At 40.3% G+C, this 14,274-nt stretch overlaps 1 long non-coding RNA gene across 1 annotated transcript in view; it reads right to left on the bottom strand.

Moving 5' to 3' along the window:
• Nucleotides 1-323: 323 nt before the first annotated feature.
• The window catches only part of LOC114032584, a 35,671-nt gene continuing 21,720 nt past the window's right edge, over nt 324-14,274 (bottom strand). The window contains exons 2-3 of the long non-coding RNA XR_003567850.1: nt 8,606-8,652; nt 324-1,013 (exon numbers count right to left, since the gene is read on the bottom strand). This is a non-coding gene — a long non-coding RNA (uncharacterized LOC114032584). The remainder of the gene's footprint in view (nt 1,014-8,605; nt 8,653-14,274) is intronic.

The raw sequence follows: 14,274 nt of genomic DNA on the forward strand, positions 1-14,274 counted from the left end.
TAATCCATCAGTGGTCAAGTCTGCTGACAGGTCTTAACGAAGAAGTGTTGGCAGGGGAGCATGTTGGCACATTATTGGAAAGTCCAGAATGCATTGGCAGGAATATGTGTGTGTAATGACTTGTTTACAATATGATACTACATGGTTATATGATGCAGTATAGCATCTTCAAAATTTCAGTGCAGGAAAAAACCCACAAATTCACAATGAATTATTAAATTTAAGATTTTTTAAAAAATTTATGTATATTTTTGAAATGTTAAAGGGTTAAAGAAAGTAGATTTCCATGGGGGTGCTAAGTAATTTTATTTTAAAGGGGGCGGTAGGCCAAATACGTTTGGGAACCTCTGCTAGATAATGTGACGGGTGGCCATCTTGAAGAGATGTCAGGAGCAGAAGTTGGAGCAGTGATTTTTCTAACTCACAGACAGTTACTTAGAGAATATTCTTAACTGCCCTGAGCAAAAGGGAGTTCTAGCACCCAACAGGGCCCCAAGAGAAGGCTATCAAAGGCTCAAAATACTCTATGATTTTCTATCCACTCAGAAAAAAAAAATATAGTTCACAAGTCTCCACTGATAGCTTCACTTTTCCTGGTTCAATCAACTAACACAATTCAAATTAAAGGCATTTAATCAAATAGCATGGTGATGGAATATTTCCATCATGGTAACGCCCCCCTGAAATACACGTGCTATTAGTGGGAAGAGTTCACACATGTTGGGGAAACATGTAGACGGGCACATGGATCTGACACTGTAGGCCCACCAAGGTCTTCTGCTCTTGTCGTTGTGTGGTTCTTGCTGAGTTTGCCATCCGTGGATTTCATGTGGTCTCTGCCAGGCAGTACTCTACTGGTTTTGTGGTCACTGTTACAAACTCATCAGATTTTCCAGTGGTACATTTCTGGGAAGGATAGCTAACCATCAGATGACAGAATCGAGATCTCCACCGTCAACCACCACCACCATCACCACCACAAAAACGATCTTAATGTAGGCTAGGACAAAGGCCTAAATGAACAAGATTAAATTTAATAGGAATAAATGTTAATTTCCTCATTTGGTTTCAAGGATTGGGTTGGTGGGTAGCATAGGAATCATGCCATAAAAGGTTTGAAGAAGTGGGCCCAGTCCCCACCCCCAAAAGCCTGGAGAAGAGATAACTTAGAGAAGACATGGTAGATAGCTTCGAGTGTTTTAAGAGCTATCTATGAAATAGGGTTTGAAATTTTTTGGTTGTCTCCAGAGGAACGACTTAAGAACAATGGGTAGAAACACAGGGGAAGATTTTGGCTTAAGACAGGGGAAAGTTGCCTCACAGGTAGAGCCCACTTGCTTTCTGAGACAGTACATTCTCCATCACTGGGCCTTGTGGTCAGCCAAGGGGCATGGTGGATCAAGCACTGGACCTGGAGTCAGTAGCCTAAGACACTTACAAACTGTGTGACCCTGGGCAAATCACTTAACTGCTGTCTGTCTCAGTTTCCTCAACTGTAAAATGGGGATAATGATAGGATGCACTTTTTCAAGTTGTTAACAAGTTCAAACAAGGTATTTCTAAAGTGCTTAGCTTAGGTCCTGGCACTTAGTAGGCACTTAATAAATGCTTATTTCCTTCCCCTTCAAGTAGAGGCTGCGTGACTTCTTGGTAAGAAAGTGGTAGAGGGGGATTCCTGCTCAGGTATGGGGTGGATTAGATGACCTCAGGTGTTTGACAGTATTTCTTTCTCATAGAAATGTACTTTTGGGGAGAAGAGCTACGTAAGCTACTTTGAAAATAGTCACTTATCTTCCTCTCTATCCCCTGACAAATTTTATTCACTTATTAAGAAATGTAAAATATATATCAATAGCAATATCTATGGCAATATACATATCTGCATATTTACATATATGTATTAGAAAGCCAGTCATTCTAAATGGAAAATTAAATGGTCTCAGAGGAACCTTTGACTCAAACTGAGAAAAGTTCTTTAATGAGTCTTTTTTTTTTTTTCAAAAAAGGTACAATTCACATTCTGAAACTCTAGTAATCAGTATCCATTATGGCCCTATCTGCTGTGAAGGGTGGGGGTGGGTGTCAGATGATTCTGCCTCGGTTAATAGTTGTGACTTAATCCTCAACCTGATCCTGACATCTGTTAGATTTAGGGGAAAGTCTTCTGCATCAGGCTGTTTGGAAACTGCCCAAGGTCTGAGGTCTTAGGTTCATGTAAAAGGGCTGGGCAATGACCATTCTGTCACAAGGCCAGAGACCATTTTGACCTTGACAACACCTTCTGAGGTTGAGAGAGGTCAGGTAATGATTTTTACAACTAGTAACAAAGATAGGATTTAAAACAAGACTTTCTTATTCTCTATACTACTCTGTTTTCTCCTAATGAGTCTTTGGGGGTTCAAGGAAGGCAGACATCAGTGTGAGCTGGAGGAATAGGAGAAGGATTGGTAGAGGAGGTAGGGGTTTTTGGATAGGCAGTGGAGACAAGGCAGAACTTCTCAGTTGTGCTAGATTTAGGTACGGGATTAGTATAAATATATGTGCTATACGTAAATGAATAAGGCATTCTATCAGGTTCCTGGATTTCCTAGTATAAGTATTACTTCTTTTTTTACTTACTTGCTTTTAATTTACTTAATTAAAATATTCATTTAATTCTTACTTTGGTGCTCCACGATCTCATATCTAGTCTCTTTCTTTTGAATAAGGAATACCCTTCCAGAGTCAAATCCTAATCCTAATAATAATAATCCTATTCCACAGGTCTTGGTGATGGTTAGAAACTTACCTTCCTGAGTTTTGTCAAAAGTTTTCCGTAACTCCCTGTCATCTCTGGCAATATCATAATTCACAACTGACCCCTTTTAGCTGTTTGGATGGGGAAGGATCGTATTGTCTCTCCTATTAATTTCAGCCAGCAAAAATGGTGCCTGGTGAATCGAAAGGATGGAAGAAGCAACTTCCTATTACAAATAACATTGGGCCATGTTGGTTCAATGCTATTGCCCCTAGTGAGTACATAGACTAAATTGAAGCTGAATATTCATTAAGTGGGACCACATTCCTCTGGTGAAACTATCACCAGAAGACCGCGGTTGGGGGAGGAGATATTGTGATACTTTCTGGTGAAACAAGGAAGAGCCAAGGGATAGCCTTGGGGCGTAGCAAGAAGGCACATAACTAGAAACATTTGACCTTCTTTGTCCTGGAGTAAGAGACTGGGTTTCAGACAGGTCTTCCGGAGCCACCTTCTCCTCTCACCGGCTTCTTTCTGACTGGCCACTAGAGCAATAACCCCTTGGTTCTTCTCTGACCTTTTAGTGCCCTCTTCCCTTCTGGGCGACCATAAGGAAATAATAGTGAGGCCCAAAGTTACTCTCCATTAGAGTTCTGCTCTAACACAGAGATGAGCCAAGGAGTGGAGGGATGTCTTTGAAGCCTATCTGTCTGTCTGTCTCTCCCTCTCTCAAAGTTGGGAAGCTGGGATGGTACCATATAGCAGAGGTGTCATGCATGCAATTCATGGGTCCGTGAGTGTGGTCAGAACCAGATCAAAACATAACTGAGGAATATTCAACAAAATAAATAAAAATACAATAAAACACAGACAATATTAATAGGTAATTTTCTAAGTCATTATGCAGCCCATGGGCATCCTCATGCAGAGTTTAATGGATCCTTGTTTTTTTTTAAACTTGGTAAAACTGTTGTATAGTATTCTAGATTAGCTAGAAGGGACCTCAGAGGTCATGTAGTAAGACTTGATCTTACAGATTAGCAGACTGAGGCCTTGGGGTCTTAAATGACGTGCCTAAAGTCTCACACATAGGAAGAATCAGAGCTTGAATCTGAGTTCCAAAGCCTGAGCTCTTTCCAGTATGACCTTATACCTATATACACTAACCCTAGCCTAGGAGAGGTAATCCTCTACCAGGAATAATTGTGTGCTTTATATTCTAGAATTATGTGACCCAGGGCAAGGCACTCAACCCCGCTTGTCTCAGTTTCCTCATCTGTAAAATAAGCTGGAGAAGGAAATGCCAAATCACTCTAGTATCTTTGCCAAGGAAACCCTCGAATGGGGTCATAAAGAGTTGGACACAACTGAAATGACTCAACAACAACAAATACTTCTAGAATTATCATTAGATATCCTATTTTCATTATATAGATGTCATTTCTATATAATGAACCTATCAATAAGTATTTATTAAATTCTTACTATGGGCCATGCACTATGCTAAATGTGGCAGGTCAAACAAGAGCATAAACAGTTCTTGCCCTCAAGGAGCTTATGTTCTAATGGGGGAAAGAGCATGCAAAGAAATAGGTACAAGATACACAGAGTAGGTAGAAGGTGATTTTAGAGTGTAAGACATTTGGAAAGACCAGGAAAGGTCGTTTAGAAAGGGTAGCATTTGAACTGAGTCTTGAAGAACGACAGGGAAACTAAGAGGTAGAGGTAAGGAGTGAGAGCATTCCAGGCATGGAGATGAAAGATGGAATATCATGGTTGAAGAATCGTACGCAAGCCAGTGTATCTGGATCATTGAGTGTGTGGAGGGCAGTAAAGTGTAAGAAGATTGGAAAGGTAGAAATAGGCCAAGTTGTGTGTGAAGAACTTTAATAATTCCCAATTTTTTATTTGCTTGATAATATTTTTGCTACTGATTTCAGAATTCCCATAATAGCCCCTATGCTTCATGGTGCCCATTAAATATTTCTTTCTTTGGAGTAAAATTTCGTTTTTGGCTTGTGGGGTTCATCTCCCAGGCTTTCAATGTGCAAGACCAAAAGAACCTACAAGTACTGGTTCCCAGTAAGCTTGTGGTGCACTGAGTTTGACAATACCTGGCAGAACAAGGGTGTTACCCCAAGGGGTGTGCTGAAGCCAGCTCTGATCTACTTGTGAGATAATTGTTAAATCTTCAGTGTCAGCTTTTATACCTCAGAGATCAGCAATAACTACAAATGAGGGCTCAATTTATTGTTTTGTCAATTGTCTAGAGCTGTTAATTATGTATTAACAGAAGAAAGTGTCAGTAAGATGGATTAAACTTAAAAGTCTGTATATTTATTTTCTGGAGAACCTGATTGTTACATGTATTTACTAGCACACCCATGGTTACCTCTCTTCTAAGATGCTCAGAAAAATTAGAATCTCTAGGTTTATCTTGGTTTTCACCCATCATTTGCGCACAAATATGCATAAAATAGGCCATGAGTTTTATTGTTGGCTCTCTTCTTAGATTTTTTTGTTGTTGTTTTGCTTGGGCAATGGGGTTAAGTGACTTGCCCAGGGTCACACAGCTAGTAAGTGTGATGTGTCCGAGGCTGGATTTGAACTCAGGTCCTCCTGAATCCAGGGCCGGTGCTCTATCCACTGCGCCACTTAGCTGCCCCGATTTTTTTACCCATCAGTGCATTACTGGTGCTCTCTTCTACCATTGCTCTTGTCAAGAGATTGTTGCTACTTATTGGTGTGCTAAGAGGGTGCCAGGTGCGTCAACAATCCTGGCAGTCCTTACGGTTCTAGAATTGGCTTGGGACAGTTTTCTTCCTCCCCCTCCCTTTTCATTTTAAAGCCTTCTTGATCAGAGCAAAATAATTTGCCCAGTGTCAAAGAGCAACGTGAGGGCAGCCCAGTTCCATAGATCCTAGACTACTGTGCCTCTCATTGTATCATATCACATAAATTCATTTCAACAGTAATACAGAAAGATCATCGAATCATATGCCCACATAAATAAAATGTAGGACCTTTAAAAGGATCTTTAAAGGGTAAACAGATTACTCAAGCATTGGTTTATAAGAAGTATTTGTGTTGGATTTAATGGCAGGAGGTAGAGAGAGTATTGGTTTGAGATCTGGGTTCCAGTCTCAGATATACCTACACTTTCAAGCTGGGACTTTGAATAAAAGGCTTAAGCTCTCAGGGCCTCAGTTTTCTTATCTGTAAAATGAGAGAATTAGATTAGATGATCTGATTCTGAAACCCATGAGTTACGTTCAAATGAGATCCCATATGCAAAAATGCTTTGAAAATGGCAAAGGCAGGGGCAGCTAGGTGGCACAGTAGATAGAGCATCAGCCCTGAAGTCAGGAGGACCTGAGTTCAAATCTAGCCTCAGACACATAACATGCACTAGCTGTGTGACTCTGGGCAAGTCGCTTAACCCCAATTGCCTCCAAAGAAAAAAAAAAAAAGAAAACATCAAAGGGCTATTGTAGGTCACATGGTGTGGTGGAAGAGCTCTAGTCATGGAGTCAGGAAATCTAGTTCAAGTTCCAGTTCTGATGCTTAAGAGCTGTGTGACCAGAGGCAAGTGACTTGACCTCTCTGAGTTTCAGTTTCTGCATCTATGAAACAAGAGGGTGGGATTAGAAGAGCTCCAATGTCCCTTCCAATGCTGTAATTATATGATTCTGTGAAATTCCTACCACCCTTTTCTAGGCTCTGTGTTAGGTCCTTGACTTGACATTTGGTGGTGGGAGCATGTTGGGGCTGCTAGACATTCATTTGGAGAAGAGTAGGATGCAGCTAGGTGGCGCCATAGTGCATAGAGAGCTGGGCCTGGAGTTAAGAAGACTCATCTTTGTGAGTTCAAATCTGGCCTCAAGACACTTAATAGTTGCGTGACCCTGGGCAAGTCACTTAACCCTGTTTGTCTCAGTTTCCTCATCTGTAAAATGAGCTGGAGAAGGAAATGGCAAACTCCTCTAGTATCTTTGCCAAGACAACTTTTGTCCTGGGCAGCATGTCTTCAAACTTAAATATGGCTCCATCATGTGCCCCACCACTGAAAAAAAGAAAAAAGGGCCTGGAATATAAGACATTTCTACACATGCAGGCTAGCCCCTAAAACCTTAAAAATCTCTTTTTGCTATTTGATTGAAATGTCACATATAAACCAAGAGTCGTAGAGAAGTGTTACCTCTGTAGTTTTATTTGGGGGCAAAGGGTGAATGAGAATGGTATAAGAATGACAACAATAGGGACAGCTGGGTGGCGCAGTGGATAGAATACCACCCTGTAATCAGGAGGAGCTGAGTTCAGATCCAGCCTCAGACACAACACTAGCTCTGTGACCCTAGGGGAGTCACTTAACCCCAACTACCTCACCAAAAAAGAAAAAAAAAAAAAAAGAATGACAACAATAAATAGTTGTTGGGTTGGTCCAGTAGGTCAAATATTTGCCCCAATAGACTGTAAGTTCCCTGAAGGCAGCCATTATCTCATCTCTGTATCCCTAGCAAGTAACTGGGACAAATAAATATATATTGAACTGAATTGAATTAATCTAAATTGAATTGAATCAAGGACATTCATCAGCATTTCTTCTGGAAAGAGGACAAAAGTTCAACTTCTTAAAAGTCAAGAAGTTAAAATATTTTCATTTTGGTAAGTAGGTATTGAGCACCAGTGTCTTCTTGCTCATACCATTAATTTATTTTTTTCCGCAGAGTTAACTTCCCTTTCTAGATGATACCTGATGGCGATTTCTGTGTTGAGTGAGTAAGGATGGGGTTTCGTAGAACTAATCAAGCCCCTTGATTCTTCAGAAATTTGCAATTTCCCCTCCAGGTCCTTTATTGGGATTCAGGGCATCCCCAGTGCTCAATCTGTATTAAATATGCATTTTATATTTGTTTTATTTCACACCCTTGATGCAGACAGCAGAGCTGTTCAGAGAAAGAATTCTAGAAAAACTTCTTTCATCCAAAGAGTCTTTGGAAGAAAGGGGGATAAGGGCGACATCTACTGGGTGTTTTTCTTTACTTTTAAATTTAACTTCAGGGGAGATCAGAATTACCAATCCTTCCTTAGACTCTAACAGGCTTCCCTCTCACCAATACTACAAGGATTGCTAAAGATCCACACTTTGGGCACCTCACTTGGAAAACCATTCCAACATTTTCCCCTCCACCTGAAGAACTCACTGTGTAATTGTTGTTGTTGTTTTTTTTTCCATAGCAATATTTGAACTGTATAAAGAACTGAGTCTTTTCAAAGGGAAATCAGGTAGGAGATGGAAAACCTGAGTTCTAGACCTGGCTCCACCCCTACTATCCTGTGACACCCTCTCCACCTCAATCAGCCTCAGTTTCCTCATCTGTAAAATGAGCTAGAGTAGGAAATGGCAAATCATTCTAGCATCTCTGCCAAGAAAATCAAACAACTAAACATACTAATTTTTTCATATCTATAAAATGTTCACGAGAACAGACTCTGCAAACATAAAGAGTTTCCTTAATGAAAAATAGGAAGGAGCAGGCAGGCTTTCATGGATGATTTTCTACAGTTGAAACTGGTTCTAGAGTCAGGAAGACCCGAGTTCAAAACTAGCCTCAGACACTTATTAGCTATGTGACCCTGGGCAAGTCACTAAACTTCTATTTGCCTCAATTTCCTAACTGTAAAATGGGGATAATAATAGCAAAATGTAGTCTTCAACAAGGTGTTCTCTTATACATATTAAAGTCATCCAAGATTCCACAAGGGACATGAGTGCGGGTATGACTTTGATCAACCATCTGCCAAGTAGGAACATTGTTAGGCACAGCAAAAAAAAAAAAAGAAAGAAAGAAAGAAATATGTACTTACCAGATAGATGTATTCACCAATGTCAAGGAGGATATCCTGGACAAAACCTAAATCAAAGAGGAATTCCATATGAACTGAGAGATTCCAATCTAGATGTTCCATTTGGAGATGCCATTGAGCCCTAGAACACAACAGGGCTTCCTCAGTGGGATCCATGGTCAGAGACTGAATGATGAAAGAACCACAGATATAGAGATGGAAGGGGTTTAAGAGGCTAATGAGTCCAAATCTCTTTTTACATATGAAGAAACTCCCTCTCACCTTGGTCTGAACTCCATAAAATACCTTTCTTAGAATAAGCTAATCAAGGGAAATCTCATCATGCTGGTTATCTTAACCTTAGATACTCAGGCACCTTGCAACTCCCACAGCTTCTTCTCCCCTTGGATTAGAGAGCTGAACGGTGGAACGCTAAACTCCCAAAGCTCCCCCTCCTCACTCCACTACCCATCTCCAACTCCGCTTAGTCTGAATTCCATGGAACAAAATTCCCCTTTCCACCTTCCCCTAGCTTCCTTTGATTGAAAGCCTTGAGGGCAGGGACTGTGTTTTTCGAATTTGTATCCCCAGTGCTTAGCACAGTGCCTGGTACACAGTAAGCATTTAATAAATATTTATTGAATTTAATTGAAAATCAAGTAGTATGTTCAAGGTCACATAGTTAATAAATAGTTGCCAGAACCAGATTAAGCTATAAAAACCCCACAGCATAAAAGCAATGTGGATAAAGATTCCATATCGGTCATATCATGATCTGCAATTGGATGGGCAATGGATGCAAAGGTGGGGAACCTGTGGCCTCTAGATCCTCAAGTGCAGCCCTTTGACTGAATCCAAACTTCACAGAACAAATCTTTTTATTATAACAACAGACCCCATGGTAGCCTTGTTGTCCAGGAATAATTTAAAGAACCAGGGGAAAGCCTCCAGTGAATTGGGTAGAGCCTTCCTCAATGGTTTACGGAAAGGTCTGGTCAATAATCATACAGGCTGAGACAAGGTGGTTGGCTCAGCCTCCATAGTGATACAGAAAGTCCACATCACCAAGTTCATAGCCTCCCTGAAATATAAACAAAATAGAGCCTAAGGGTCAAAAGAAAAGTACAAAGTGCCTTGCAAAGTGCTAACGTCCAGCTGGGACCAATAATGTATCAGAAAATACACTCAGGTGACACTCAAATTAACTGGGTAAGGGGGAAGAAAACAAATCCAATGGGAAAATCCATCGCATCTTTCTTCAGCTGATCAAAACAAGACTCAATACTTTAAGAAATGACCTGGGGTGCAATATAAATCCCTTCCAAAAGGGGGTGCACAAAGTTTATGACTGGAGAGACAAGAAGCTGACAAATTCACAAGTTCCAGGAGAGATGAAAAACCACCTCAAAGTTGACCAATGCCACTTCTTTTCCCCAAGTTGTAGTCACTATGGTGTGGGGAAAAGGGTAATGGATTTGGCCTCAGAGAGCCCCAGTAATGGTTGTTGTCTACCCTCCCGGGTGATGTTGGCCATGTCACCAATCCTCTGGTAAAAGCCCTGTGATTGGTTAAGCCAGCAGTCCTCAAACTTTTTGGCTTTGGGACCCCTTTATACTTTTAAACATTATGGATAAACCCACAGAATTTTTATTTGTGTGAATTATATAAATAACTTCAGTATTATAATGACAATCATTTTGACATCACAGATCCTCCAAAAGGTTAGGAATCCATGGACCACACTTTGACAATTTCTGGGCTGAGCAAATTCATAATATAAGAAAGGTCACAGGGAAAACTGTTTAGCTTGCCCAAGAGAGGACACTTTTTAAGGTTATTGACATAGGAGTTGCAGGGGAAGGGATGTTTTTTCATTTATTCCACATTTGCTAAGTGCCTTCTCAGAATAAGGGCAGCTAGGTGGTGCAGTGCATAGAGCACCGGGCTAGGAATCAGGAACTCCTTTTCATGAGTTCAAATCTGGCCTCAGAGACTTCCTAGCTATGTGACCCTGGGAGGGTCACTTAACCTTGTAGGCCTCACTTTCCTCATCTGTCAAATGAGCTGAAGAAGGAAATGGCAAACCACTTCAGTAACGTTGGTACCTTAAATGCGGTCACGAAGAGTCAGTCACTACTGAACAACAAGAAGTCGCCTCGTTAGTTATTTTTGCTTTCAATTCCCTATTATCCCATTTTGTCCTGTCTTTTGCAGGCCAAAAATCATTGTCCTTGGCCAAGAAAACAAGAACAAAATAGAATTCAATGTTCTGCCTTCTCTCAGTCACGCATTGTCATCGTCCAATCTACCATCATGCTCCTTTTCTCTTCTTTCCCAGAATCTGACTTTGAAAGCCTCACTCTTTTTGTCATCCTTAATCATTCCTAACCAACCTCAGGTCATTCTGAGTCTCAGTTCTCCTTACACTATTCTTCTATTCATCCTCTGTTACTTTCCCTCCTTCTATCTTTTCTATGTGTCCTTTTAAAATAATGGTTGGCTGATGAGTTCCATGTACATTTATAAGAGCCTCTTTAGAGAACTCCTTCTTTTCCTCCCTATGAGAATTGTTTTTATTTATGTTTCCAGAATTTCATTTTTGAGAGTTTCTCATGTCTGTGGGGCTTACTTTTCCTAAACAATTCCCATCCGTGGGAATTTGCCATTAAATTGCCACAAAGTATATTTCTCTGAATTCTGTGAAACATATTCTCCCCCAACCCAGTATGTCAGGCTATACCTGGCTTTGCTAAAAGTCTAAGACAGAGACAGACCTTCCCCTTAAATTGCATGCCATTTCTGCATCACGGGCTAGTTCCTCCTCATTTTCAAGAATCATATACAAATAGTGATTTCCTGAATCACTTTCTCTACCTTTCAGAGAATAAATATTTGTTAAGTTGAGTTTTGAACCACTCCAAAAAATTTTATGAGAAATATTTGATAGAAGTCAAAGTAAAAGCTCCTTCCACAACGAGTTGCCTTAACACCCTTTGTGGATAGAGTTTAGGGCTACTAATACTTTAGTATTCCAGATTATATCTCAATTTGTTTGTTGACAGTTGTTTTTGCTGAGTTGTTTCAGTTGTATCTGATGTTTTAATGACCCCATTTGGGGTTTCCTTGGCAGTGATACGAATGTGGTTCGCCATTTCCTCCTCTAGCTCATTTACAGATAAGGAAACAGAGGCAAACAGGGTTAAGTGACTTGCCCAGGGTCACACAATTAGGAATTGACTGAGGCCAGATTTGAACTCAGGAAGACGAGTCTTTCTGACACTAGGCTTGAAAGACGTTATTTGGTAGAGATGAATCAGAAGACCTCAACTGAGTCTTATTTTTGCTACTTACTACCCATGTGACCTGAAACAAGTCCCTAAACTCCTCCCAGCCTTTTTTTAGTCTTTTGTTCATGTATAAAAATGAATGGATTTATTTAGAGAAGAGAACATTTGAGGTCCCTTCTAGTTCTGAAATTCTGGGTGACACTCTTTGAGGTGAGCCCCATTTCTGTATGGTGACATTTATCCAGCATACTCTTGTCTCCTAGCAATCAATGAACAAGGATGCATGTCAAAAAGCCATCTTTGATTCCTTCTTCTTCACTTCCTATCCAGACTGTCATTGAATCTTATCAATCCTTCCTAAGCAACATCTCTTAATCTGTAGGATTATAAAAAGTCGAGCTTGGACATTAAACATCACCTAATCCAACCCTGCCATTTTATGGATGAGAAAACTGAGGCTTAGAGAAAGAATAAGTGACTAGTCACAAGCTAGGATTCAGAACCAGGTCTTCTGACTTGAAATCCAGTGGTCCTTCCACTAAACCACAGTGGTACTTATTCCTCCTGAGCTTGCAAATATGGTTAATGTCACATAGGTACTTCTATTAACAATACTTGAAGCTATCCAAATGCCAATATGTGACCAGTTTGCTGTGAGTGATGAATGGAAAACATACTGAAAGTCTCCTTTTCTCTAGGGGCAGCCTGGAGTCAGGAAGACCTGAGTTTCCATCAGGGTTTAGATGCTTACTAGCTGTGTGATCCTGCATGAGTCACTTAAGCCGGTGTCTACCTCAGTTTCCTCAACTGTAAAATAGAGATAATAATGGTGTTGTGAGGATCACACAGGATAATATTTGTGAAACGATTAGCACAGCTAGCATATAGTAAGTGCTTAATAAATACTTGTTTCCTTCCTTTCTTGTCCCAGTGGCTCTCATATCCAATCCATTCTTTCCTCCTCTAGCATATTAGTATTCTTAGCCAATAATAATAATAATAAAAGGGGAGATTTACATAGAACTTTAATTTTTTTAAAAACATTTTGCATTTGTGATTGTGTTTCCTTATACAACAGCTGTGTCAGGAAAGTACTAGTTTCATATTATTCTCATTTTATAGATGAGGAATCTGAGTCTCATGGTGGTTAAGTGTCTTGCCTATGGCCACACAGCTGGTTTTTTTTTTTCTTATCCTCAAATCTTCAGTTGGTTCCCCATTGCCAATAAAAAAAACCTCCAAATTCCTTTGCTTGGTGCTCAAGGTCCCTCAGCACTGTGGTACAAAATTGGAGGGAATAAGCAGTAGTGAATAGAGCATTGGACTGGGAGTCAGGAGACAGGGTTCAAATACTGCTTCAGACACTTGTTAGATTTTCCTCATCTGTAAAACAAGAGGGTAGAATTGGTAGCCTCTAAATTCCCTGCTCTTAAATCTGTGAACCCTTAATTTCTTTTTCTTTTTTTTTTAGGCAATTGGGGTTAAGTGACTTGCCCAGGGTCACACAGCTAGTAAGTGTCAAGTGTTTGATCTGAGGCCAGATTTGAACTCAGGTCCTCCTGACTTCAGGGCTGATGCTCTATCCACTGTGCCACCTAGCTGCCCCTGAACCCTTAATTTCTAAATGTACCTCCCAGTGATCCTTATTGAGAACCCTCTGCTCTAATTAGATTGTTCTACTCAGTGATCCCTTAAACACGTCCTGCTGATTCCTGTCTCCTTGGCTTTGTGCCTATAAAGTAGCATGAGTCTGAGGGAAAGAACACTAAGCCTGGAGCCTGGAGATTTGGATTCAAGTCTTTGTCTTCGTAACAGTGACTTACTTGGGCAAGTCAATGAACATCTTTGAGCTGGTTCTGTCATTTAAAAAATGGATTTGGTAATATATTTGAACCACCTTTCTTATAGGATTGCTAGATGAAAATCACTTTATAAAGCATTATCTACTTGAGAGCCCATTATTAAAATGATGTCTACTCCAATTCTCTCCCAAACTCAACTCAACCTTCAAGACCATGCTAGTCTGGTGTCCTTTCAAGAGGGCTCCCCTGACCTCACCAACACATAAAGAACCTTAGATGGACGGTTTGGTTTTGATGTCTGTGTCCCCAGTGATCAGCACAACAACTGTCACAGTGGGTGTTTAATAAATGCTTGCTGATTGATAACAGTAGACATTGAATTAATGTTTATTGAACTTGATTTGGAATTGAATTTGAAACCCTTCATCCAGAACTTCTCCAACATGAGTTCACATTATTTAACTTTTTACATGTGTGTGTGTGTGTGTGTGTGTGTGTGTGGTCTCCCAGAGAGAAGACACTAAAGTTTCATGGTCAGGATTCTTAGCAAGATTATTATTTCCTTGAGGGCAACGATCTAACTTGTTTCTTTGGATCCTTC

The sequence above is a fragment of the Vombatus ursinus genome, unplaced genomic scaffold (assembly GCF_900497805.2).
Source record: "Vombatus ursinus unplaced genomic scaffold, bare-nosed wombat genome assembly UNPS02005459.1, whole genome shotgun sequence".
Lineage (NCBI taxonomy): Eukaryota > Metazoa > Chordata > Mammalia > Diprotodontia > Vombatidae > Vombatus > Vombatus ursinus.